Consider the following 27198-nt stretch of genomic DNA (forward strand, 5'->3'; position numbering starts at 1 on the left):
CGCGGCCATCTTGGTCCGGAACAAAGAGTGGGCGGGGCTTCAGGGTCCCAGTGACCGGGAACAATGAGTGGGCGGGGCTTCAGGGTCCCAGTGACCGGTATTAAAGAGTGGGCGGGGCTTCAGGGTCCCAGTGACCGGGAACAAAGAGTGGGCGGGGCTTCAGGGTCCCAGTGACGGGTAACAAAGAGTGGGCGGGGCTTCAGGGTCCCAGTGACCGGGAACAATGAGTGGGCGGGGCTTCAGGGTCCCAGTGACCGGTAACAAAGAGTGGGCGGGGCTTCAGGGTCTCAGTGACCGGGAAAAAAGAGTGGGCGGGGCTTCAGGGTCTCAGTGACCGGGAACAAAGAGTGGGCGGGGCTTCAGGGTCCCAGTGACCGGTAACAAAGAGTGGGCGGGGCTTCAGGGTCCCAGTGACCGGGAACAAAGAGTGGGCGGGGCTTCAGGGTCCCAGTGACCAGGAACAAAGAGTGGGCGGGGCTTCAGGGTCTCAGTGACCGGGAACAAAGAGTGGGCGGGGCTTCAGGGTCCCAGTGACCAGGAAGAAAGAGTGGGCGGGGCTTCAGGATCCCAGTGACCGGGAACAAAGAGTGGGCGGGGCTTCAGTGTCCCAGTGACCGGGAACAAAGAGTGGGCGGGGCTTCACGGTCCCAGTGACCGTGATCAAAGAGTGGGCAGGGCTTCACGGTCCCAGTGACCAGGAACAAAGAGTGGGCGGGGCTTCAGGGCCCCAGTGACAGGCAACAAAGAGTGGGCGGGGCTTCAGGGTCCCAGTGACAAGGAACAAAAAGTGGGCGGGGCTTCAGGATCCCAGTGACCGTGAACAAAGAGTGGGCGGGGCTTCAGGGTCCCAGTGACCGGGAACAAAGAGCGGGCGGGGCATCAGGGTCCCAGTGACCAGGAACAAAGAGTGGGTGGGGCTTCAGTGTCCCAGTGACCAGGAACAAGGGGTGGGCGGGGCTTCAGGATCCCAGTGACCGGGAACAAAGTGTGGGCGGGGCTTCAGGGTCCCCGTGACCGGGAACAAAGAGTGGGCGGGGCTTCAGGGTCCCAGTGACATTGAACAAAGAGTGGGCGGGGCTTCAGGGTCCCAGTGACCGGGAACAAAGAGTGGGCGGGGCTTCAGGGTCCAAGTGACCGGGAACAAAGAGTGGGCGGGGCTTCAGGGTCCCAGTGACATTGAACAAAGAGTGGGCGGGGCTTCAGGGTCCCAGTGACCGGGAACAAAGAGTGGGCGGGGCTTCAGGGTCCCAGTGACCAGGAACAAAGAGTGGGCGGGGCTTCAGGGCCCCAGTAACAGGGAACAAAGAGTGGGCGGGGCTTCAGGGTCCCAGTGACAGGGAACAAAGAGTGGGCGGGGCTTCAGGGTCCCAGTGACCGGGAACAAAGAGTGGGCGGGGCTTCAGGGTCCCAGTGACCAGGAACAAAGAGTGGGCGGGGCATCAGGGTCCCAGTGACCGGGAACAAAGAGTGGGTGGGGCTTCAGGGTCCCAGTGACAGGGAACAAAGAGTGGGCGGGGCTTCAGGGTCCCAGTGACAGGGAACAAAGAGTGGGCGGGGTTTCAGGGTCCCAGTGATCGGGAACAAAGAGTGGGCGGGGCTTCAGGGTCCCAGTGACCGGGAACAAAGAGTGGGCGGGGCTTCAGGGTCCCAGTGACAGGGAACAAAGAGTGGGCGGGGCTTCAGGGTCCCAGTGACCAGGAAGAAAGAGTGGGCGGGGCTTCAGGGTCCCAGTGACAAGGAACAAAAAGTGGGCGGGGCTTCAGGATCCCAGTGACCGGGAACAAAGAGTGGGCGGGGCTTCAGTGTCCCAGTGACCGGGAACAAAGAGTGGGCGGGACTTCAGGATCCCAGTGACCGTGAACAAAGAGTGGGCGGGGCTTCACGGTCCCAGTGACCGTGATCAAAGAGTGGGCAGGGCTTCACGGTCCCAGTGACCAGGAACAAAGAGTGGGCGGGGCTTCAGGGCCCCAGTGACAGGCAACAAAGAGTGGGCGGGGCTTCAGGGTCCCAGTGACAAGGAACAAATAGTGGGCGGGGCTTCAGGATCCCAGTGACCGTGAACAAAGAGTGGGCGGGGCTTCAGGGTCCCAGTGACCGGGAACAAAGAGTGGGCGGGGCATCAGGGTCCCAGTGACCAGGAACAAAGAGTGGGCGGGGCTTCAGTGTCCCAGTGACCAGGAACAAGGGGTGGGCGGGGCTTCCGGGTCCCGTGACCGGGAACAAAGAGTGGGCGGGGCTTCAGGGTCCCAGTGACCGGGAACAAAGAGTGGGCGGGGCTTCAGGGTCCCAGTGACATTGAACAAAGAGTGGGCGGGGCTTCAGGGTCCCAGTGACCGGGAACAAAGAGTTGGCGGGGCTTCAGGGTTCCAGTGACAGGGAACAAAGAGTGGGCGGGGCTTCAGGGTCCCAGTGACCAGGAACAAAGAGTGGGCGGGGCATCAGGGTCCCAGTGACCGGGAACAAAGAGTGGGCGGGGCTTCAGGGTCCCAGTGACAGGGAACAATGAGTGGGCGGGGCTTCAGGGTCCCGTGACCGGGAACAAAGAGTGGGCGGGGCTTCAGGGTCCCAGTGACCGGGAACAAAGAGTGGGCGGGGCTTCAGGGTCCCAGTGACCGGGAACAAAGAGTGGGCGGGGCTTCAGGGTCCCAGTGACATTGAACAAAGAGTGGGCGGGGCTTCAGGGTCCCAGTAACAGGGAACAAAGAGTGGGCGGGGCTTCAGGGTCCCAGTGACAGGGAACAAAGAGTGGGCGGGGCTTCAGGGTCCCAGTGACCAGGAACAAAGAGTGGGCGGGGCATCAGGGTCCCAGTGAACGGGAACAAAGAGTGGGTGGGGCTTCAGGGTCCCAGTGACAGGGAACAATGAGTGGGCGGGGCTTCAGGGTCCCAGTGACAGGGAACAAAGAGTGGGCGGGGTTTCAGGGTCCCAGTGATCGGGAACAAAGCGTGGGCGGGGCTTCAGGGTCCCAGTGACCGGGAACAAAGAGTGGGCGGGGCTTCAGGGTCCCAGTGATCGGGAACAAAGAGTGGGCGGGGCTTCAGGGTCCCAGTGACAGGGAACAAAGAGTGGGCGGGGCTTCAGGGTCCCAGTGATCGGGAACAAAGAGTGGGCGGGGCTTCAGGGTCCCAGTGACCGGGAACAAAGAGTGGGCGGGGCTTCAGGGTCCCAGTGACCGGGAACAAAGAGTGGGCGGGGCTTCAGGGTCCCAGTGACCGGGAACAAAGAGTGGGCGGGGCTTCAGGGTCCCAGTGACAGGGAACAAAGAGTGGGCGGGGTTTCAGGGTCCCAGTGATCGGGAACAAAGCGTGGGCGGGGCTTCAGGGTCCCAGTGACCGGGAACAAAGAGTGGGCGGGGCTTCAGGGTCCCAGTGATCGGGAACAAAGAGTGGGCGGGGCTTCAGGGTCCCAGTGACAGGGAACAAAGAGTGGGCGGGGCTTCAGGGTCCCAGTGATCGGGAACAAAGAGTGGGCGGGGCTTCAGGGTCCCAGTGACCGGGAACAAAGAGTGGGCGGGGCTTCAGGGTCCCAGTGACCGGGAACAAAGAGTGGGCGGGGCTTCAGGGTCCCAGTGCCTCATTTATTTTATGCTCACTCTGCCCACAGCGGGTGTAGAACTGAACCCAATCAGAGGAGAGGGAGGGAGAAAACTGGGAGTGGAGGGAAGAAATATTGGAGATGGTGGGATCGGTTTGGTTTTCAGCACAGGGAGGAGGGAGAGTGTGTGGGACGGGGATTTACAGCTTTGGGGAACAAGAGAGGAACGAATGTTCCACAGAGACTAGAATTGTCTGTTCTGAATTTCTATCCTGTATTTACAGTGTTGACTTTTGTAAACTCCTTTTACAGGGTATGAGAAGTTGAGGATTTGAAAACATCAGTGTGAGTGGAAAAGCACCGAGACACACACACCCGAGTGAGAGTGTTCCAGTGCACTGACTGTGGAAAGAGCTTTAACCAGTTACACAGCCTGAAAAAACATTGCACCATTCACAGCGGGGAGAAACCGTACACGTTCTTCTGTGTGTGGACGAGGCTTCAACTGGAGAGACACAAGGACACCCGCAACACGGAGAAACCGTGGAAATGTGGGGACTGTGGGAAGGGACTCAATTACTCTCTGAGCTCGAAACTCATCGACGCAGTCACACCGGGGAGAGGACGTTCACCTGCTCCACACGGAACAGGAAAAGCACAGTTTCTGGTCTGGGGTGCGTGACCTGATCTCACCCGGAGTGGTATCAAGCATCAGAAAGCAGGAAACGCCCAGGCTTAGTCCCAGGCCTGTGCGGAGTTAGCTGTTCTCAGGCTCGTGGGTTCGAGCCCCACTTCGGGTGGTTTGTGTTTTAATTTTTAGGCTGATTTCACAGGCGATCCGCAGTTCGAAATTCCAAAGGCAGAGAGCTCAAGGAGTATTTGATATAAATTAGATTCAAGGGCAGTATTATAAATGTCCTCCTTGATTCTGGACATTGATCTCTCTCCAACCGCTCGCTGCTACAGATTGAACTTTATTTCAATTCACCTGCAGCTCGGGGTCAGTGCGGATCAGAGGGGCTTCGGGCCCGTCTCTCCCTTCACAGCCCATCAGAGGGTCTTCGGGCCCGTCTCTCCCTTCACAGCCCATCAGAGGGTCTTCGGGCCCGTCTCTCCCTTCACAGCCCATCAGAGGGTCTTCGGGCCCGTCTCTCCCTTCACAGCCCATCAGAGTGGCTTCGGGCCCGTCTCTCCCTTCACAGCCCATCAGTGCAGAGAAAACAAGGGAAACTTTACACACGTAATGTTTCTTCAACTTTTCATAAACACTTCAGTATTTTTCACTCCACGTCCAATATTGTGAGTCCTCCCCTGGTGTGTCCACTTTCTGTGTTTATAAACACTTCAGTGTATTTCGTTCCGTGTCCAAAACTGTGAGGTCTCCCCTGGTGTTTGAGTATTTTGTGTTTATAAAGAGTGTAAATTATTGACCGGGGGTTTGTGTGTAGGGGGTTTGAGGGTGAGCTCTGATTCCCGCTCCCTGATGGATTGAATGGAGGAAAGAATGAATGAGAGAGAGGCGCGATGTGGGAGACGGGATGATGAAAGAACGTGTCCACAAACCTGGTTAAAAGTGGCCAAACACAAGATAATATTAAGATATCCTCAGCAGAACATGAACATAACCTGAGCTCCGAGATCTGGTCGGGTCCCATTCCCCCGAAGTAAGGAATGAGCGGGAGAGGCAATTCCGCCCGGTTTATGTTTTCTTCCAAGGCGATGCCAAAAACTCCCACTTGCGATGGAGCCGAAATTGGGAATGGGAAAATCTAAAAGTCCCCGTTTCAATTCCGAATTTCCGCAATATTTGGTTGTTTTGCTTTCGTCCTTCTGGTTTAAACTCGCATTTATTTACACTGAAACTTTAACCGGCACTGGAGGCTTGGGGAAGTAGTAGAGAGGCATCAAGGATGAGAAATACTGATAGCATCTTTATTTAGCTTTTTTTCTCTATTTCCTTCTGCATTTTTCTCTGTTTTTTGCCTCTCGGTGCCAGGCGAACATTTGATTTGAAGCATTTGATTCCAAAACTGATGCATTTTCCACATCTCGGAGCGGTCAGACACGCTCTGTCTGTTTGTTACTCCTTGTGACCATTAAAGGGAACAGGCCCCGAGTTAAACGTCTATCAGCAAATCGACAGAGAGATAACACAGCGGGAATAAAACTCGATGCCTCACATTGTTAGATACTCAGTGATACAGATTGTAATGTGTGTTAGTAAACATACCCGGATACTGAGTATTGTAAACAATTTTACAACACCAAGTTATAGTCCAACAAATTTATTTTAAATTCCACAAGCTTTCGGAGGCTTCCTCCTTCGTCAGGTGAACGGTGTGGACTGAGTGACACAGATTGTAATGTGTGTCAGTAAACATACCCGGATACTGAGTGACACAGATTGTAATGTGTGTCAGTAAACATACCCGGATACTGAGTGACACAGGTTGTAATGTGTGTCAGTAAACATACCCGGATACTGAGTGACACAGATTGTTATGTGTGTCAGTAAACATACCCGGATACTGAGTGACACAGATTGTAATGTGTGTCAGTAAACTTACCCGGATACTGAGTGATACAGATTGTAATGTGTGTCAGTAAACATACCCGGATACTGAGTGACACAGATTGTTATGTGTGTCAGTAAACATACCAGGATACTGAGTGACACAGATTGTTATGTGTGTCAGTAAACATACCCGGATACTGAGTGACACAGATTGTTATGTGTGTCAGTAAACATACCCGGATACTGAGTGACACAGATTGTTATGTGTGTCAGTAAACATACCAGGATACTGAGTGACACAGATTGTAATGTGTGTCAGTAAACATACCCGGATACTGAGTGACACAGATTGTAATGTGTGTCAGTAAACATACCCGGATACTGAGTGACACAGATTGTAATGTGTGTCAGTGAACATACCCGGATACTGAGTGACACAGGTTGTAATGTGTTTCAGTCAACATACCCGGATACTGAGTGACACAGATTGTAATGTGTGTCAATGAACATAACCGGAGAAATGATTCTGGAAATGGAAAGAAATAGAGAGATAGAAAAAGAGAGAAAAGAGACAGATAGAAAGGGATGGAGACACAGAAAGGTGAGTGGGGAAAGAAGGTGAAAAGAAAAATAAGAAGATGTCTTTCTCCGCCCCAAGGGCAAAGACATGTCAAACATTGTAATGGATGTTATTCAAAAAATACTCCTTATGACTTTTTGTTTGGATTTGCTCGTTTGTAAAGTCTACCAAACTTTGAAAAGTTACCAAAACAACATAAGAGAAATCTCACGGCCCATACAAGGATCAAGCCCGCGACCATGGTGTTATTAACATCACGCTTTAACCAACTGAGCTAACCGGCCATGGAAGGAGTGCCATGGTCATGGGCTTAGCCACGTGTTTTGGGTGGTCTGTGTTTTATTTTTTGCACAGGGTGATAGGGTTATTGCACAAACATTGAATAAACCACATCCGGTAAACATTGTTACTTCTTTCTGTATAAAACTAACCATGGTGTAAATCAAAATTAACAGATAAAGAGCACGTTACTGTAAAGAATTAAATTCTGATAAATATTATTTTACTAACAATGAACAGCCCATCCCCCAAACTCTGCCACGCTATAAAACCTGAGGGCAGGACCCTGAGCTACTGTGAGAATGATATCACCCCAACGTGATTCTATCACGCTTCGTTTTGACGTGTTGTCAGATGTCTGTCTGTCTGTCTATCTGTCTGTTTATCCGTCTGATTGCGCCTCTGCCTTATTCTCGGGCTTTTTGTTTGCGGGCTGCAGGCCTCCATCCCAGACTGACCGTCTAACCTCCCGGACCGTGTGAAGGTTGATGTGTATGTGGACTTTCAAAAGGCGTTTGATAAAATGCCAAAGAAGAGGCTTGTCAGCAAAATTGAAGCCCATGGAATAAAAGCATGGATACGAAATTGGCTTCGTGACAGGGAACAGAGCAGTGGTGATCTTTTGGTTTTCGGACTGGAAGAAGGTATACAGTGGTGTTCCCCAGTGCTCGGCACTCGGATCACTGCTTTTTTCATCTATATTAATAACTTGGACTTGGGTGTGCAGGCACAATTTCAAAATTTGCACATGACACAAACCTTGTAAATGCAGTAAACAGTGAGGAGGATAGTAATAGACTTCAAGAGGCTGGTGGAATGGGCGGACAGATGAAATTAAACGCAGAGAAGTGCAAAGTGATAGGTCTTGACAGGAAGAATGGCACAATTCTAAAGGGGGTGCAGGAACAGGGGGTATGTGTGCACAAATCGTTGAAGGATGCAGGACAGGTTGAGAAAGTGGTTAAAAAAGCAAACGGGTCCCTGGGCTTTGTAAATAGCGGCATAGAGAACAAAATCAAGAAAGTTATGTTGAACCTTTATAAAACACTGGAGCACAGCTCCATGTGTGTTGCGTCGACAAACCCTCTGCGTTCTGGCCCCTAAACGTCAAACATGCTCTAGAATTAAGTCAATCCTGTTTTCTGCAGCGCTGAAATGTCTCTCGGCGGTGTTTTGATTGAAGCGGAAGGTGAATTTATCACAATTCAGGCGATCTCATCGGTGCAGAATGAAAATGCTCCTTTAATTGGCCGGGAATCAATTTCCGTTTCCTCGGGTGGCAGGTGAGAATTCTACCAGTGAAACAGCTACGTCCACACATTAGCGGGCTGCATGTGTCCAGTTGGAAACCTGTCTGAAAGAACATTTAGTCTCACAAATCTCCTCTGCTTACCCTGCACATTCTGATTTACATCCCTGCAGTGGAAACGCTTGCAACTGCCGTTGTCGTGTAGTAGGGCGTTGGACAAATTTGGAATCGCGCTACCGGTGCTATTTTATATAAGTTTTGTTCAATGCTCAAATAAATATGAACTGGAGATAACGGGCCGCATTTCCTTCTCTCAGAGAGATCCTCCACCGCGGCAGAGCCTTTTAATTGGGAGCCCAATGGTCTCTTGCAAAATTTCAAGATGCGTGAAGGAAACTTCACAATAATCCACAACTGGAGTCTGGATAGACTGGAGAAGCTGGGATTGTTCTCCTTAGAGCAGAGAAGGTTGAGGGGAGATTTGATCGAAGTGTTCAAAATCATGACGTGTTTAGATAAAGTAAATAAAGAGAAACTGTTCCGATTGGCAGAAAGGTCCAGAACCAGAGGACACAGATTTATGGTGGTTGACAGAAGAACCAAAGGCGATATGAGGAAAACCTTTTTTTACTGAGCGAGTAGTTATAAACTGGAATGCGCTGCCAGAAAGGGGGGTTGAAGCAGATTCCATCGTGGCTTTCAAAAATATTTGAAGGGAAAATATTTGCGGGTCTACGCGGAAAGAACGGGGGAATGGGACTAACTGGATTGTTCTGACAAAGAGACGGCACAGGCTCCATGGGCCAAATGACCTCCTTCTGTGCTAAAGCGATTCTATGATTCTATGATTTTATCTCTCCCAAGCTCCATCTTAAATTCTGCTCACTTGATATTTAGGTTATTTTTTCCATACTTTTATCTCTCTGTCTCTGTCTCTCTCTATGTTTTCCCCTGATGGACTCCTCAGGCTTCCTTGAACGGTGAAGACTGATCGAACCAGCGACAGCAGCAGAGAAGGGTAAAGATAGAAAGACTGAGACGGTAGGAAAAGTAAACGGCCAACCCAGAAGAGGAATTCGTAGCTAACGTCTACGCATTCATGACTCTTTGTCCTCACAGTAATTTTAGCCCAGTATAAAAGGAAAGACAGTCTTGTATTTATAAAGCGCTTTTCACGACCTCAAGACGCTTTACAGACAATGAAGTATTTTTGAAGTGTAGTCACTGTTATACTTGTGGGAGAGTGGATAACCTGCGGATGCCGAGGGAGACAACAATGTAGCTTTAGAGCAATTAATTCTGTAAAGTCTCACTTGATAATACAAGTCGCACATTCAAAACGAATGTGGTAAAGAGAGGCTAATATTGTTGATATGAAATAGAATACAACTAGACATTGCTGTACATCGGAATAGAAAACCTGATCAGATGGACCGGTCGGCTGTGGGTGGCACCGAATTCTGGGTTGGTTGCACCCCTCTGTTATCAGTGGCTCGTTGATCTTGGGATGATTCTCGCTTTGAGTATTTGCTGATTGACATATGAGAGAACCCGGACGAGCCCTGCCGTGTTACCATTTTTAGTGCAAAATCACTAATTGGCTTCTCACGTCTTGTCAGCGGTGTAGTCGGCAGGATTGACTTAATTCCAGTGCATGGAGGACAGAATGCCGAGGTTCTGTCGACGACAACACACATGGAGAAAGGAAAATGTCTCAAGATGGTGTTCAGATTGAAGCTGAATGTAAATGTATCCCAATTCTCGTGACCTCATGAATAGAGAATGAAAATGCTCCTCCATTGGTCGGTAAAGAAACGCGAACATCCCGCATGGCAGGCGAGAATTTTACCCCTGAAACATCAATGCCCGCACAGGAGTGGGATGCATGTGTCCAGCTGGAAACCGCTCTGCAAGAACATACAGTCTCATAGATCTCCTGCGATAACCTTCCGCATTCTGATCTGAAGCCGTGGAGGCTTCGTCGTTTGAAGCTGCGATGACCCAAAGATTAAGGCGTTGGACTCGCAATGTGATTTTCCTACCCAGCTTCGACGCAACACACGTTGAGAAAGGAAGATATTTCAGAATGGTGAGCAGATTGAAGCAGAGTGCGAATAGATCCCAATTCACGCGATTTTATGAATGGAGAATGAAAATAATCCTGAATTGAGCGGAAATCGAAGCCCAACCTCACCACGTGACAGAGGAGGATTCCATCACAAAAACAGCAATGCCCGCGCGTTGACAAGCTCCAACAATCAAGTTGGAAACCTGTCGGAGAGAGCATCGTATCACAGATCGCTTGTGATAAACCCACGCATTCTGATTTACAGCCGTGAACCCCAAACGTGTGTGGCTGCGATGGCCGAGTGGTTAAGGCGTTGGACTCGAAATCCAATGGGATTTTCCTGCGCAGGTTCGAATCCTGCTCGTAGCGCTATTTCTTAAAGTTATGTTCACTGCACAAATAAATATGAACTGGAGTTGACGAACAACATTCCCTCTCTCAGAGAGATGCTTCAGCACGGCACATGCTTTTAATTGGGACCCCAATGGTCTCTTGCAAAATTGCAAGACACGTGAAGGAATCTCTCCCAAGCTCCATCTCAAATTCAGCCCGTTCGCAGAACTTGACATTTATACGATTTCTTCCCATACTTTGATCTCACCTTGTCCCTGTCTCTGACTCTCTGTGTTTTCCCCTCATGACATGGCAGGGATCCTTGAACGGCCAAGGATGATTGAACCTGGAACTCCAGCAGAGAAGGGTGAAGATGGAAACACTGAGATGGGGGGAGAAGCAAAGGTGCAACCCAGCGGATGAATTCGTAACTAATGTCCACACATTTATGTCTCTTCGCCCTCACAGTGAAAAAATCAGCAATTTGAGTACAGTACACTTATGGTAGAGTGTATAATATGCGGATGTTGAGACAGACACGAATCGAACCGTTGCCATGGTGATGAAAGCGCCGAATCCTAAACACTGGACCGCAAGGAAACGCATGAAAATTCTTTGCTGCGAACAAGCAGAGCAACGCGGCCTTTCCCACTTGCCCCTTTGTAATTCAGCTCATTTTTGTGCCAGACAAGCTGCTCGCAAAAAATGGCATTTTCTGTTCGAACTTCTATCGCGACAGAAGGTGATGTTCAGGCAATGACAGCACCAAGTGCAAGTAGGCATGTACATGAAATGGAAAGTGAGGTAAAATACTCCCACAAGCTGCTGATGGACATGTTTCCATTTCCAAAATTCACGCACCGAATCAATGGAAAAACTGCAAGGCAACGCAGGTCCATCGTGCATCATTTGAAGCAACTGGCAGTTTAAAGTGGCATTTCCTGCTGCTCCTGTCGGGGGTGAGGGAGAGACGCTGTCGGTACCTGCGTACAGTTTGATTTTGTACTGAACTGTACAGAGAAGGAGCAAATATACCGGGGCTGTGAGATATTCTATATTATTCATATTTAACGACAGGAATATCCGCAATCAGAAGCTGAAAAGAAGGGAGAGATAAGCGGCCTGAGAATAAACACAGAGCTGAATGAATCACGGAAGAGTGAAAGAAAAATAAATGTCATCAGTTCCACTTTATCTCGTGCGCAATCCTGGGAGCTCCCCGATGGACTGATGGTTAAAATTCAGTGCTCCCACCGCCGCGTGGTTCCATTCCCAATCAGGGAATTAACTTCAACAAGAGTTATGAACTTATTAAATTAAACACATGAAGCTAATTAAACTCTGTTCGGAGTTGAATGACTGTTTTAATCATCATTAATCAACCGATAACTTTCTATTTCAGGCTGAAGGACATACTGACCTGATTACCGAGAGACAGTCAAAACTTTAATAAGATTTTTGTGCTTTGCATGCGATGAAATTTCTTCATTTTATAGACTGCATCTTAAGAGTGCGATTATAAGCTCAGTGCAGCCGTTGTTAAATTTCAAATTAACAGGCAATTGTCGCCGTTTATCACAGGAACACCCGAACCGGTTCTACAATCAAGATGGAAGTAACGCAACGAGGAACATCTGATACAACAGGAGAGGCATCAGGCGATGACAAAAATCGCCACCGTTTTGCTTTTCCAAAATAAAGGGTGTGACATTTCTTCTCTGAACATAGAAAGAGTCTGGTCTCGCTCATCACAGAAATCTCTATGTCACAACGAACCGTCTCTCCTGCAGCTAGTGCGGCCTCCCTTCGGGCCTTTCGGGGGCTTGTCTCTCAAGATGAATTGTGATTTCCGTGAAGCCAATGTTCCATTCCTTTATATGATTCATGTGCCTGATTTCCGACCGCAGGGTAAATGGCGGACTATCAGCCCTGCTCAGCTGGTAATGATCACGGTACATTTTCTTGCAGACAAAACACACATTGAAACCCTGGAATTTTGAGGCGATGAATCCTGAGGAAAAATAAAATAAGAACTCGAACATCAAACTTTCGCACCACTGAAACAGGCGGAAAAACCCTCTGCTAAATGCGTCATTCACTGAGCTGAACCTTGAGGCGGCAACACGCTATATAACACTTGTCAATGTCAGTTCACTTTTGCAAAATCAATAGTTGAAGCTTGCAAGAGTGAAAATCGAACGAGCCGGTCTTCACTCTTAAACCAGCAACAATGAAGTTAAGAGAAACGTGCCGGAGAAATACTCGATTTCAGCGAGGTGACACTGGGCTAGAGTAAAGTTCAGTTCATATGATCGCCCAGTGGCGAGAGGGTGGATTTGGAATTCCTGAGCGACCGCACTGCGCAATTTGCAGGTCCGCTTGGAGCACCAATCCCTTCACTTCATCACTTACAGGGACAATTCGATTCTCGGTTTCTTTTCCCTGAGCTTGGGGAGATGTTAAAAATTGAAAGCGACCAATATCAAAGCGAACCTCGTCACCGACATGCTCACAGATACAAAGTGGCCACACTCTGCTTCAGTGAGATGAAAGCCCAGAGCGGTTTCAGGGTCGAATGCAATTGAAAGCAAAGCTCGTTCAATGAAAGTGCAGATCATTGAGGTGCCTTTAAAGTCCTGATTGTTTGAACTGAACTTCTTCCGAAAGCGCTTGAGATTCAGGTGGACTGATTTGGGAACTCCTTTTCCCTCTGCAAAAGTTTGAACCGCAGCTCAAGATCCAAAATCTGGGGCTAAATTAGGGTTTCTCCGGGGTATGAACCATCGAATCAATAATTATACCACGACCTTGAAGAGCGCAGAAACAAGAACGTGTCACCGACACATTCTCTGAGAGGGCTGTCCGTATGATGAAAAGACATTTCTGAAGAGACTTTCTGATCAGTTCCATGTTGGCTCCTGAAAAAAACACAGCACTGTGTGCTTCTCAAATTCACTAAACACCGTGAATTACAAAAAAGGATCTGCTGTTTATTAAACAGCGTGCTTTAACCAACGAAGCCACGGTGCGAATTCACCGGCTTGTTTCCCACCTCCTCATTAATATCTATCAGCTACACGTCACATTCTGTTGGGGGTTCAGACTGTTTTATCTTTGTCCATTTCGCTTGCCAGTTCACCTGTGAATCCCGATACTGCCTGCATTTCAAGCTGTGTTTATCTTTCTGTGTCCATCAGTGCTTTGATACACGAATGAATATGTGTGCTTGTGTTTGTTTGTTACTTTAAATAAAAATTAGTGATGGACAATTCTCGCTCTGACACTGATGAACTAATTAAGCAAATTTCACAGCGAAGTGTTGTTTATTGTGGTACTGAAACTAAAAAAAAATCGTAGAAGGTGCAAAGAGGGAAAACGAGAAAAACTTGTGATTGAAATTAAGGACAACTTTCAAGGTTTTTACACGTATATTAAGAGAAAGAAGGGTGACTAAGAGTAATGTGGGCCCCTTAAAGACATGATGTCGAGATGCCGGTGATGGACAGGGGTTGACAATTGTTAACAATTTTACAACACCAAGTTATAGTCCAGCAATTTTATTTTAAATTCACAAGCTTTCGGAGGCTTCCTCCTTCCTCAGGTGAACGTTGTTCCCTTAAAGACAGTGAACCCTTAAAGACAGAGGGAGGTGATATTGTAATTGAAAATCAGGAAATGGCAGACTTGCTGATACTCACAGAAAGGCATAAGGACAATATACCACAGACAGAGGAAAACTGAAAATAAATCAAGGGTAAGTAAAATAATGATAACGGAGAAAATAATTAGACGAAAGATAAACAAATCTCCAGGACATGATGTTTACCACCCGAGGGGATAAAAAGGAATAGGTGAGGACATTGTACATGCTTTAGTCATGATCTTTCAAAACTCTCTTGATTCAGGAATTGCTCCACGGATTGAAAAATTTCAAATGTCATTCCATTATATACGAAGGGTGGGAGATATAACGCAGGAAATTATAGACCTATTCGTCTGACGTCTCTTGTGGGGAAGTTACCAGTATCTGTCATTAGGGAAAGAATAACTGAGCACTTGGATAAACATGAGTTGATCAGAGAAAGCCAGCTTGGATTTGTAAAGTTTAAGTCAAGTCTAACGAAACCAGTTGAACCTTTTGAAGATGTAACTAACGTAGTAAATAATGGAGTGTCTATGGGTGATATATGTATATTGACTTCCAGAGGCATTCGATAAGGTTTAGCATCAGAGACTGTTAACAGAAATGAGAACATGTGGAATTCAAAGCACCCATTGACATGGGGAGGGAGTTAGTTAGGAGGTAGGAGACAGAGAGTAGGGTTAATGGGTATGTACACAAATTGACAGGATTTGATTAGTGGTGTCCTCCAGGGATCTGTACCGGCGAATCATCTTTTTATTATATGTATAAATGAGGTAGATAAAGGAATAGAGAGCCGTATATCCACGTTTGTCGACGACACCAAGTTAGGTGACACAGTGAGTAGTGTAGATTGGAGCATAAAGTTGTAAAGGGAAATTAACAAATTAGGTGAGTTGATAAAAGTGTGGCAGATGGAGCTTACATAGAATTACATAGAATGTACATCACAGAAACAGGCAATTCGGCCCAACCAAACTATGCCGGTGTTAATGCTGCAGACGAGCCTCCTCCAACCTCTCTTCATCAAACCCGATGAGCAAACCCGAAAATTCCTTTCTCCTCCATGTGTTTATCTAGCTTCCCCGTAAATGTCTCCATGCTATTTGTCTTAACTACTCCTTGTGGTAGCGAGTTGCACATTCTAACGACTCTCTGGATAAATATGTTTCTCTTGAATGCGATATTTGATTTATTGATGACTATTATATTCATGGCCCTAAGTTTTGAAGTCCCCACTCCCAAAAGTACAAATGCCTAATCTACATCTGACCGATCAAACCCTTGAATAATCTTAAAGTCCTATATCAGGTCACCCTCAGCCTTCTATTTTCTATAAAAAAAAAGCCCCAGACTGTTCAAAGTTTCAATATGGGGAAATGTGAGGCCATCCACTTTGGCCCTAAGCAAGATAAACCAGAGTATTTCCGAAATGGTGAGAAGCTAGGAACTGTTGGTGGGCAGTGATATCTTGGGAAATCAAGAAGAGTTGGCAGACAGGTGCAAAAATAATTAAAATGGCGAGTGGAATGTCGGCCTTTATCTCAAGGGAGCAGGAATTCAAACGGGTGGAAGTTATGTTGTAATTATATAAACTCTGTTGAGACCAAATTTAGAGTACGGCATTGAGTTCTGGGCACCAGACCTCAGGGAGGATATATTGGCCTTGCGGGAGGTGCAGCGCAGAAAGACCAGAATGATACCGGGGCTAAAATGGTTACATTATGAGGACAAGTTGCGTGGACAAGGCTTGAATTTCCTTGTGTATTGAAGATTCAGTGGTGATGTAATTCAGGTATTGAAGATGATTAAACGATCCAATGGTGTGTGTATGAGTTGATGCTGAATCGGTCCCCTGCAGTGAAGAGAGGGTCGGCAGGCACCTGGCAGACACGGCTCGGAACAGGACTCGCTTCTCTCCTGCGGCAGCGGCTGGTTCAGAGAGATCACTCTGTGTGCTGCTGTTATTCCGCCTCCCGCACTCTTGGAGAACCGCGGAGATCGGTCCTCATTTTTCTGTTATGAATCCGGCTCCATCCGTTTCCTTTGGACGGGAGTGCGTCTGATCTCAAGTCAGTCAGAAGCGGGTGCAAATCATAGCACAGGCTTTGGGACTGGCGACTGTTTTTTTTTATTGGGTCTTTTTTAAGGAATAAGCTGTGCAATGTTTGCATAATAATAATCAGAATTAAGTTTGATACAATGAAGGTTTCTTCAGTTATTTTCCATTTCCACCCTCACCAGTTTTATACAGTAACAGGTAACAATGTTTAAGGGATGTGATGTCCAGTGTTGGTGGAATCAGTGTAATTTAACTTGACACATTGAAGAATCTCTTGTCTATCCCAGGCTCTTACCTTAGGTTTAGACCTTCACCTAGTTTAAAATCGGTCACTCACTGATATAAATAAACCAGTAACATCCCCGAAACCTCAGCGTGAATGTTTGTTCCAATACTTAGTGATGGTCCCAATTTCTACTGAAATTCTCAATCAGCAAATCCCAGAGGCTGTTTCGGGTTTGACAAACTGTGAAACAGATTGTTCTAAAAGCCGGAAAGAGGGAAACGCCGGTGGTTGATATAAAGTGTTAAAAATTATCTCTTTCTGTTTCAGATTCATCTTTGTGTGTTACTGACTGGAGCGACTATAACGGAGCCCAGTGACTGGTTAACGAGTTGAACTGAGTCACTGGCCTGTGTTACAGACCGGCTCGTTGGACCTGCTCATTTCGACTCATGTCATTGTCAGCAAACGGGAAATTGCTGAAGTTGAGGCTGGTGAATAAAAGCTCGAAATGTCAATCCTCTCCGCAACTGGGGACTGAGTCTTCCGACAAAGAGGGATTTTCACTCGTGAAAGTTCCATCCACGTATTCTGCTCTTAATTTCCCTGATCTGTTTGATGCGCCTTTCACTTCAATTCACGACTTAAAGGAAAAACTCGATTTTACAGTCAATTTTCGGGTCATATGGTTAGATTTCATAAAATTGAACTCGACCCTTATCAACCCCAATATCATCACCTGCACGTTTGACAAATACAAAGTGGCTTCAATCGCGGTTTTGCTGCACAACCGGTTCAAAGATACTGTCGGTAATTGGAGGGTCTTTCAAGTCATGACACGAACATAACAGTTGGCGCTGCCGTTTTCCCCAAGACGCTTCAGATTCATGTGGAATGATTTCGGCCTGGCGGTTAAATCCGTTCCCTCTTCACAAATCCGTCTTTGAACCTATGTCTTTTAATATTTTTGATAACTGATACCAAATCGGTTTGTCCCGTACTGTACATTACTTTTTAAACATTACAGATAAGCAGAACACTTGAGCTGTCACAGCTGTGACTTTGACTTTTCTCCCTCTCCTCCGGATCTCCCCGGCAACTGTCACTAACCACAATCTTCTGTCACACTTCTCCATCAGAAAGTTCCGAACCTCAGTTTTCAAGTCAAATAACGCTCATCTCTTCAATCAACGACAGCCCAGAGAGAGTTTGTTAGTTTCATCTCACATTTTCCCCAAATCCTTCTTAAAGTACCATCAAAAATTTTCCTTAAGTTAATAATAATAAAATTAAAAGTTCTTATCTTCTGGGGTTTTGTTTCAGATTCCACGGCTTTTAAAGTTTACTGCGGATATTGAACGAAGCGCATCTTGATCGGAGGCTTCTGTTTGTCACGAAACGATAGTCGAGAGACCGAAAGATAAACGCTTTTGTGATCTTGTAGCGCAATCGATCAGTCCGCGAAACTTTTCTGGTGCGCCAGAAATGCTCAGGTTGTGAGTGCGAACCTCACCGATAACAGTCGAATCTTTCGCTTCAAACATTTTGACCGGAGTTCAAGATACAACTGATATGTTCCATCTCGCATCTACTTCTTAGTGTTCCCAGTTGGGTTCTTCTGGCCTACCGTCTTGCAATAGCAGGTGCGAGTTTGCTTGTTTATTGGGGGAGAGGGGGGCAAAAAGCAGCAGTTCATATGACAAAGGGGCCGGTACGAGATCTTTAAATCTAAAGAACCAAAGACAAAATTCTTCTTTTCGTTAAGCGGATATTCATCGGTTGGAAATTTCGTGTAAGGAAAATTTGGAAGGGAAATTTGCTGCCTGGTGTCACTGTGTAACGGGAGAAATTATTCAGCTTACAGATGTTAATACGCTGAAAGGTTGAGAGGCCTTTTCCAGCTCCCCGTGTGGGACAATTTAGCTTTTGAGCCGCTGGGTAAAGTGTTTTTTTAATTGATGCAAAATAATAACAAGATATTTGGCAAAAAAATATTCTAAATTCACGAGTTCGGTGTCCATGTTTCTTACATCCTGTTCAACACGTTGCTGAGAATTTGAAAATCGGATAATCACCATGGTTCGACGTCTCCGAGGGATAAGTCAGAGTCCTGCCATGAATCTGTATAATGGAAACTGTCCGAAAATGGCGCCTCCGTAGCTCAGCCGGTAGAGCATCAGACTTTTATGGTGGGTAGTGATCTGAGGGTCCAGGGTTCAAGTCCCTGTTAAGGCTTTAAACTTTGAAACAGCTGGCTTTGCAAAGTTTTGCTTTGCATCGGAGCAAGAACTGCGGGACAGACAATGCCTGCGATGTGTTGTCAAAGCTTCCGTGGCATCTTGTTTCCCAGGGATGGGCAGTAATACTTTGTCTGAAGCGGAATTTTCTGATTTCCGCCAGCAACGAAGGAAGAACATATTTGCATTGGAGGCAGTTCAGAGAAGGTTCACGAGGTTGATTCCGGGTATGGAAGGTTTGTCTTATGAGGAAAGATTGAACAGGTTGGGTTTATACTCATTGGAGTTTAGAAGAATGAGAGGAGATCTTATGAAACATACAAGATTCTGAGGGGACTCGATGGGGTCGATGCTGAGAGGATGTGACCCCTCATGGGGGAATCTAAAACTAAGGGGCATAGTCTCAAAATAAGGGGTCGCCCGTTTAAGACGGAAATGAGGAGGAATTTCTTCTCCCAGACGGTCGTGAATCTTTGGAATTCTTTACCCCAAAATGCTGTGGAGGCCAACTCATTGAATACGTTCGAGGATGAGTTCAAAAAAATGATCAGCAAGGGAGTCAAAGGATATTGGGAAAGGGCTGGAAAGTGGAGTTGAGGTAATAATCAGTTCAGCCATGATCTCATTAAATGGCGGAGCAGGCTCGAGAGGCCGAATAGCTTACTCCTGCTCCTATCTCTCTTGGTCTAACTTATGAGTGGAGAGAGTGAGGCCGGACAGGCGACCTGAATGTTGTTGCTGTCGTGGCCTCACTCAATCCGGGAGCTCGGGAACATCGAACATCGAAAAACTGATGTGTTTGTTGCCGCAGCTGCAATGCTGTTTATAACTGTAGTTATTAACCGAGGCAGCGCTGCAGGATCATTTAATGATCTCTCACAAATCAACTGAAACCAGTCGCAATGTGCAGCTTTGAGAGAGGCTTTCTGCACCGTCAGGGCAGGAAACGGGAGTGAGGGAGAGACACTGTCGGTATATGTGCAGCGCTTGAGTGTGTGTAGAACTGGGCAGAGTAATGAAACTCTACCGGTTCTGTGGGGCGTTGTTCATATCTAAACATAGAGTGAATTCTTCCTTTTTTACATTTATTGATTTTGAGTGGACTAATTTTAAAAAATATTTTAGTTTGGTTTTGAACAGAGGACTTTTCCCGGGTTAGTTGAACGTGATAACCACTACATTACGGAAACTCTACTGTTGGAACTATTACAGGAAAAACTCAGAAGATAGCTGCCTTCTGCAAACTCTCTCAGTGCGGGAGACGGCTCCGGTTCCCGTTCAGGGAATTAACTTTTACAAAATGTTCCACTGTAGCAATTACGCAAAACTCATTAGCTCTGTTAAAAAGACGAATGTTTGTTCAAATCGCCATTAATCAACCAGTAACTTCTGTTTTAGACTGAAGGAAATCCTAACATTTTTTTTATTCATTCATTCACCACGCCGAATATGGAAAGTTCAGAGGGGAAGTGAAAAAGGAAATAAGAGGGGAAAGAGAGAGTATGAGAATAGACTGGCGTCCAACATATAAGGGAATTCAAAAGTCTTCTACATGCATGTAAACATTAAACGGGTCGTAAGAGGAGGGGTGGAGCCGATTAGGGACCATAAAGGAAATCTGCTCATGGAGGCAGAGGAGATGGCCGAAATCCGAAATGAGTACTTTGTGTTTGTGTTTACCAAGGAAGAAGATGCTGCCAGAGTCTCACTAAAGGAAGATATACTTGAAATACTGATGGGCTAAAAATTGATAAAGAAAAGGTACATGAAAGGCTGGCTGTACTTAAATTAGATAATCACTCGGTCCGTGTGAGATGCATCCCAATTAGCTGAGGGAAGTAACGGTGGAAGTGGCGGAGCTACTTGCCATAATTTTCCAAACATCCATAGATACGGGGGTGGTGCCCGAGAACTGGAGAATTGCAATGTTACACCGTTCTTCAAAAAAGGGTGGAAGGATTAACCCAACAACAATGGGCCGTTCAGTTTAAACTCAGCAGTGAGGAAATTTTTAGAAACGATAACCTGGGAAAGTATTAACAGCCACTTGTAGGAGTGCGAATTGACTAGGGAAAGCCGGCACGGATTTGTTAAAGGCAAATCGTGTTTAACTAACCTGATAGAGTTTTTTCATGAGGCAACAGAGTGGGTAGTTGAGGGTAATGCAGTTGATGTGGTGTGTATGGACTTTCAAAAGGCGTTTGATAAAGTGCCACACGGTAGGCTTATCATTAAGATTGCGGCCCATGGAATAAAGGGGACAGTAGCAACAGATGCAGAATTGGCTAAGGGACAGGAAACAGAGAGTCGTGGTGAACGGTTGTTTATTGGACTGGAGGGAGGTGCACAGTGGTGTTGCCAGCGGTCAGTGCTGGGACCATTGCTTTTCTTGATATAAAGTGATGACTTGGACTTGGGTGCACAGAGCACAATTTCAAAATTTGCATATGATACAAAACGTGGAAGGGTAGTAAACAGTGAGGAGGATGGTCATCGACTTGAAGAGGTTATCGACAGGCTGGTGGCATGGGCGGACAAGTGGCAGATGACATTTAACGCTAAAAAATGCTAAGTGATACATTTTGCTGGGAATAACGAGGAGAGGCAATATAAACTAGAGGGCACAATTCTAAAAGGGGCACAGGAACACAGAGATCTGGGGGTTTATGTGGACAAATCGTTGAAGGTGGCAGAGCACGTTGAGAAAACCATTAAAAAGCATACGGGATCCTGGGCTTTATATAAGGAGGCATAGAGTACAGAAGTATGGAAGTCATGATGAACTTCAATAAAACACTGGTTCAGCCACAACTGGAGTATTGTGTCCAGTTTTGGGGATCGCACTTTAGGAAAGACATGAAGGCCTTAGAGAGGGTGCAGAAGAGATTTATTAGAATGAATCCAGGGATGAGAGACTTTAGTTACGTGGATAGACTGGAGAAGCTGGGGTTGTTCTCTTTGGAACAGAGACGGTTGCGAGGAGATTGAATTGAGGTATTCAAAATCATGAAGGGTCTGGACGAAGGAGATAGTGAGAAACTGTTCTCATTGGCGGAATGTTCAAGAAGCAGAGGACACAGATTTAAAGTGATTGGCAAAAGAACCGCATGTGACATGAGGAAAAACTTTTTTACACAGCTAATTGTTAGGATCAGTAATGCATCGCCCGAGGGTGTGGTGGAGGCAGAATCAATCACGGCCTTCAAAAGGAAACTGGTTAAGTACATGAAAGGAAAAAAAATGCAAGACTACTGAGAAAGGGCGATGGAGTGGGATTACCTGGATTGCTCTTGAATAGAGCCGAATGGCCTCCTCCCATGCTGTAACCTTTCTACAATTTCTTTGTTTTCATGGGATGTGGGCGTCGCTGGCAAGGCCAGCATTGATTGTCCATCCCTAATGGCCCTTAAGAAGTTAGTGGTGAGCCGCCGCCTTTAACCGCTGCAGCCCGTGTGATGAATGTTTTCCCACAGTGCTGTTAGGAAGAGAGTTCCAAGATTTTGACCCGGCGACGATGAAGGAACGGCGATATATTTCCAAGTCGGAATGGTGTGTGCCTTGGAGGGGAACGTGCAGGTGGTGGTGTTCCCTTGCGCCTGCTGCCCATGTCCTTCTAGGTGGTAGAGATCGCGGGTTTGGGAGGTGTTGTCGAAGAAGCCTTGGCGAGTTGCTGCCGTACATCCTGTGGATGGTACACACTACAGCCACGGTGCGCTGGTGGTGAAGGGAGTGAATTTTTAAGGTTGGTTTAAGGGCTGCCAATCAAGCGGGATGCTTTGTTCTGGATTGTGTCCAGATTGTTGACTGATGGTGCAGCTGCACTCATCCAGGCAAGTGAAGGGTATTCCATCACACTCCTGACTTGTGCCTTGTGGATGGTATAAAGGCTTTGGGTAGCCAGGAGATGAGTCACTCGTCGAAGAATATCCAGCCTCTGACCTGCTCTTGTAGCCACAGTATTTATGTGGCTGGTCCAGTTAAGTTTCTGGTCCACGGTAACCCCTAGGATGTTCATGGTGGGGGATTCGGTGATGGTAATGCCCTTGATTGTCAAGGGGAGGTGGTTAGCCTCTCTCTGGTTGCAGATGGTCATTGGCTGTCACTTCTCTTTCGCGAATGCTACTTGCCACTTACCGCCCTCCCTCAGCTGATGAAACAGTCCTCCTCCATGTTGAGCACCACTTGGAGGAAGCACTGAGGGTAGCAAGGGCACAAAATGTACTCTGGGTGGGGGACTTCAATGTCCATCACGAAGAGTGGCTCGGTAGCACCACTACTGACCGAGCTGGCCGAGTCCTGAAGGACATAGCTGCTAGACTGGGCCTGCGGCAGGTGGTGAGCGAACCAACACGAGGGAAAAACTTACTTGACCTCGTCCTCACCAATCTACCTGTCGCAAATGCATCTGTCCATGACAGTATTGGTAGAAATGACCACCGCGCAGTCCTCATGGAGATCAAGTCCCGTCTTCGCACTGAGGACACCATCCAACGTGTTGTGTGGCACTACCACCGTGCTAAATAGGATAGATTCAGAACAGATCTAGCAGCTCAAAACTGGGCATCTATGAGGCGCTGTGGGCCATCAGCAGCAGCAGAATTGTATTCCACCAGAATCTGTAACCTCATGGCCCGGCATATTCCTCACTCTACCATTACCAACAAGCCAGGGGATCAACCCTGGTTCAATGAGGAGTGTAGAAGAGCATGCCAGGAGCAGCACCAGGCATACCTAAAAATGAGGTGCCAACCTGGTGAAGCTACAACTCAGGACTACATGCATGCTAAACAGCGGAAGCAACATGCTATGGACAGAGCTAAGCGATTCCACAACCAACGGATCAGATCAAAGCTCTGCAGTCCTGTCACATCCAGTCGTGAATGGTGGTGGACAATTAAACAACTAACGGGAGGAGGAGGCTCTGCAAACATCCCCATCCTCAATGATGGCGGAGTCCAGCACGTGAGTGCAAAAGACAAGGCTGAAGCGTTTGCAACCATCTTCAGCCAGAAGTGCCGAGTGGATGATCCATCTCGGCCTCCTCCCGAAATCCCCACCATCACAGAAGCCAGTCTTCGGCCAATTCGATTCACTCCACGTGACATCAAGAAACGGCTGAGTGCACTGGATACAGCAAAGGCTTTGGGCTCCGACAACATCCCAGCTGTAGTGCTGAAGACTTGTGCTCCAGAACTAGCTGCGCCTCTAGCCAAGCTGTTCCAATACAACTACAACACTGGCATCTAGCGACAATGTGGAAAATTGCCCAGGTATGTCCTGTCCACAAAAAGCAGGACAAATCCAATCCGGCCAATTGCCGCCCCATCAGTCTACTCTCAATCATCAGCAAAGTGATGGAAGGTGTCATCCACAGTGCTATCAAGCGGCACTTACTCACCAATAACCTGCTCACCGATGCTCAGTTTGGGTTCCGCCAGGACCACTCGGCTCCAGACCTCATTACAGCGTTGGTCCAAACATGGACAAAAGAGCTGAATTCCAGAGGTGAGGTGAGAGTGACTGCCCTTGACATCAAGGCAGCATTTGACCGAGTATGGCACCAAGGAGCCCTCGTAAAATTGAAGTCAATGGGAATCAAGGGGAAAACTCTCCAGTGGCTGGAGTCATACCTAGCACAAAGGAAGATGGTAGTGGTTGTTGGAGGCCAATCATCTCAGCCCCAGGACATTGCTGCCGGAGTTCCTCAGGGCAGTGTCCTAGGCCCAACCATCTTCAGCTGCTTCATCAATGACCTTCCCTCCATCATAAGGTCAGAAATGGGGATGTTCGCTGATGACTGCACAGTGTTCAGTTCCATTCGCAACCGCTCAAATAATGAAGCAGTCCGAGCCCGCATGCAGCAAGACCTGGACAACATCCAGGCTTGGGCTCATAAGTGGCAAGTAACATTCGCGCCAGATAAGTGCCAGGCAATGACCATCTCCAACAAGAGAGAGTCTAACCACCTCCCCCTGACATTCAACGGCATTACCATCACCGAATCCCCCACCATCAACATCCTGGGGGTCACCATTGACCAGAAACTTAACTGGACCATCCATATAAATACTGTGGCTACGAGAGCAGGTGAGAAGCTGGGTATTCTGCGGCGAGTGACTCACCTCCTGACTCCCCAAAGCCTTTCCACCATCCACAAGGCACAAGTCAGGAGTGCGATGGAATACTCTCCACTTGCTTGGATGAGTGCAGCTCCAACAACACTCAAGAAGCTCGACACCATCCAAGATAAAGCAGCCAGCTTGATTGGCACCCCATCCACCACACTAAACATTCACTCCCTTCACCACCGGCGCACTGTGTCTGCAGTGTGTACCATCCACATGATGTACTGCAGCAACTCGCCAAGGCTTCTTCGACAGCACCTCCCAAACCCGCGACTTCTGCCACCGAGAAGGACAAGAGCAGCAGGTACATGGGAACAACACCACCTGCACGTTCCCCTCCAAGTCACACACCATCCCGACTTGGAAATTTATCGCCGTTCCTTCATCGTCGCTGGATCAAAATCCTGGAACTCCCTTCCTAACAGCACAGTGGGAGAACCGTCACCACACGGACTGCAACGGTTCAAGAAGGCGGCTCACCACCACCTTCTCGAGGGCAATTAGGGATGGGCAATAAATGCCGGCCTCGCCAGCGACGCCCGCATCCCGTGAACGATTAAAAAAAAAAGCCCAAGCCTGAATGTTGTCCAGGTCTTACTGCACGCGGGCAGCGTCTACACAGTTATCTCTTGCACTTGCATTGAAGTGGACCGCAGTTTTCAATTCTAAACCAATGTTATGAAAAAAATGTGTCCGAGAAAGACTCGATTTCAGCGGGTGACTTTGGGCCAATGGATAGTTCAGTTAAAATTTGTGATTGCCGAGTGGCGAGAGGGTGGATTTGGAGCTCCTGTGTGGCTGTACTGCGCTTTGACCCGATCTGCTTGGAGCGACATTCCCTTCAACTCATCGCTTACAGGGACAGTTCGACTCTAAGTTTCCTTTCCCTGGCGCTTGGTGAGATTTCAAGAATTGGATAAAACCCGTGCCTAGTCCAACCTCATCACTTACAGGCAGACAGATACAAAGCGGCGACACTGTGCTTCGGTGAGATGAAAGCCCAGACCGATTTCACGTTCGAATGAAATGTCGAACAAAACTTACTCAAAGAAAGTGCAGGCCATTGAAGTGCCTTTAAATTCCTGATTGTTTGCACTGAACTTCTTCCCAAAAGTGTTTGAGATTCACGTGGAGCGATTCGGGGGCTTCTTTTCCTTTTCTGCAGAAGTTTCAACTGCAGTTCAAGATCAAAAGTCCTGGGACCACTGGTGTTCAAAATTTATTGGTGCTGGGACCACTGTTGTTCACAACTCATCATTGCTGTGATCACTGTTGTTCACAATTTATCGATGCTGGGACTACTATTGTTCACAATTTATCGGTGCTGGGATCACTGTTGTTCACAATTTAACGGTGCTGGGGCCGTTGTTGTTAAAAATTTACATTATTGATTTGGACACGGAAATCGGAAGTACATTTTGAAAAGTTGAGGACGAAACCTAATTGGGAGCTCCAGTTAATACAAAGGAAAAATGCGAAAAATACAGGCAGTCATTCGTAAACTTACAGAACGTGCGTGTAAATGACAAATTAATTTCCATATATACAAGTGTGAGGTGGTGCATTTCGGTAGGAAGAATAATTGGGCCAAATCCTGCTTGGAGAATAAGAGTCTAAATGGGATAGAGGAGCAGAGGGATCTTGGGGCACAGATACACAAATCACGAAAAGTAGTGACATTAGTTAATAAGGCCACGTGAAAACAAACTAAACACTGGGGTTCATTTCCAGAGGGATAGAATTGAAAAGCAAATAAGTTATATTCGTAGTGAACCTTGGTTAGAGAACACTTGGAGCACTGGGCACAGTTCTGGTCTCCATGTTATAAGAAGAATATAGGGACATTGGGGAAGGTGGAAAAGACTCACAAGGGTGATACCAGAACTGAGAGGATACACTTATCAGGAAAGGATGAACAGGCTCGGGTTCTTTTCTCCAGAAAAGAGAAGGCCGATGGATGACCTGATAGAAGTCTTGAAGATAATGAATGGGTTTGATCGGGTAGACATAGAGGAAATGGTTTAACCTGACCTTATGGGGAGTCCAAAACTAGAGGTCACAAGTATAAGATAGTCACTATTAAATCCAATTGGGAATTCAGGATCAACTTCTTTCCCCAAATAGTGTTCGGAATGTGGAGTGCGCTACCACAAGGAGTAGCTGAGGCAAATAACATAGATCCATTTAAGGGGAAGGTAGATAAAATCTTGAAGGGTCTAGACAGAGTAGCTGCTCCCATTGGCAGAAGGGGCAAGAACCAGAGGACAAAGATTTATGGTGATTACAAAAGAATCAATGGCGACATGAGGAAAAATGCTTTTACACAGCGAGTGGCTAAGATTTGGAATTC

General features: G+C 47.2%; 2 non-coding genes across 2 annotated transcripts; both read left to right on the top strand.

Moving 5' to 3' along the window:
• Nucleotides 1-10512: 10512 nt before the first annotated feature.
• On the top strand, nt 10513-10594 carry trnas-cga (transfer RNA serine (anticodon CGA)). Its single transcript has one exon. It is a non-coding gene; the product is annotated as a tRNA-Ser (tRNA).
• An 8042-nt stretch (nt 10595-18636) lies between these two features.
• Nucleotides 18637-18721, top strand: trnak-uuu (transfer RNA lysine (anticodon UUU)). Its single transcript is given in 2 exon segments — nt 18637-18673; nt 18686-18721. It is a non-coding gene; the product is annotated as a tRNA-Lys (tRNA).
• Nucleotides 18722-27198: the final 8477 nt, after the last annotated feature.

This window comes from Heptranchias perlo, unplaced genomic scaffold (genome assembly GCF_035084215.1).
Source record: "Heptranchias perlo isolate sHepPer1 unplaced genomic scaffold, sHepPer1.hap1 HAP1_SCAFFOLD_73, whole genome shotgun sequence".
In the NCBI taxonomy this organism is placed as follows: domain Eukaryota; kingdom Metazoa; phylum Chordata; class Chondrichthyes; order Hexanchiformes; family Hexanchidae; genus Heptranchias; species Heptranchias perlo.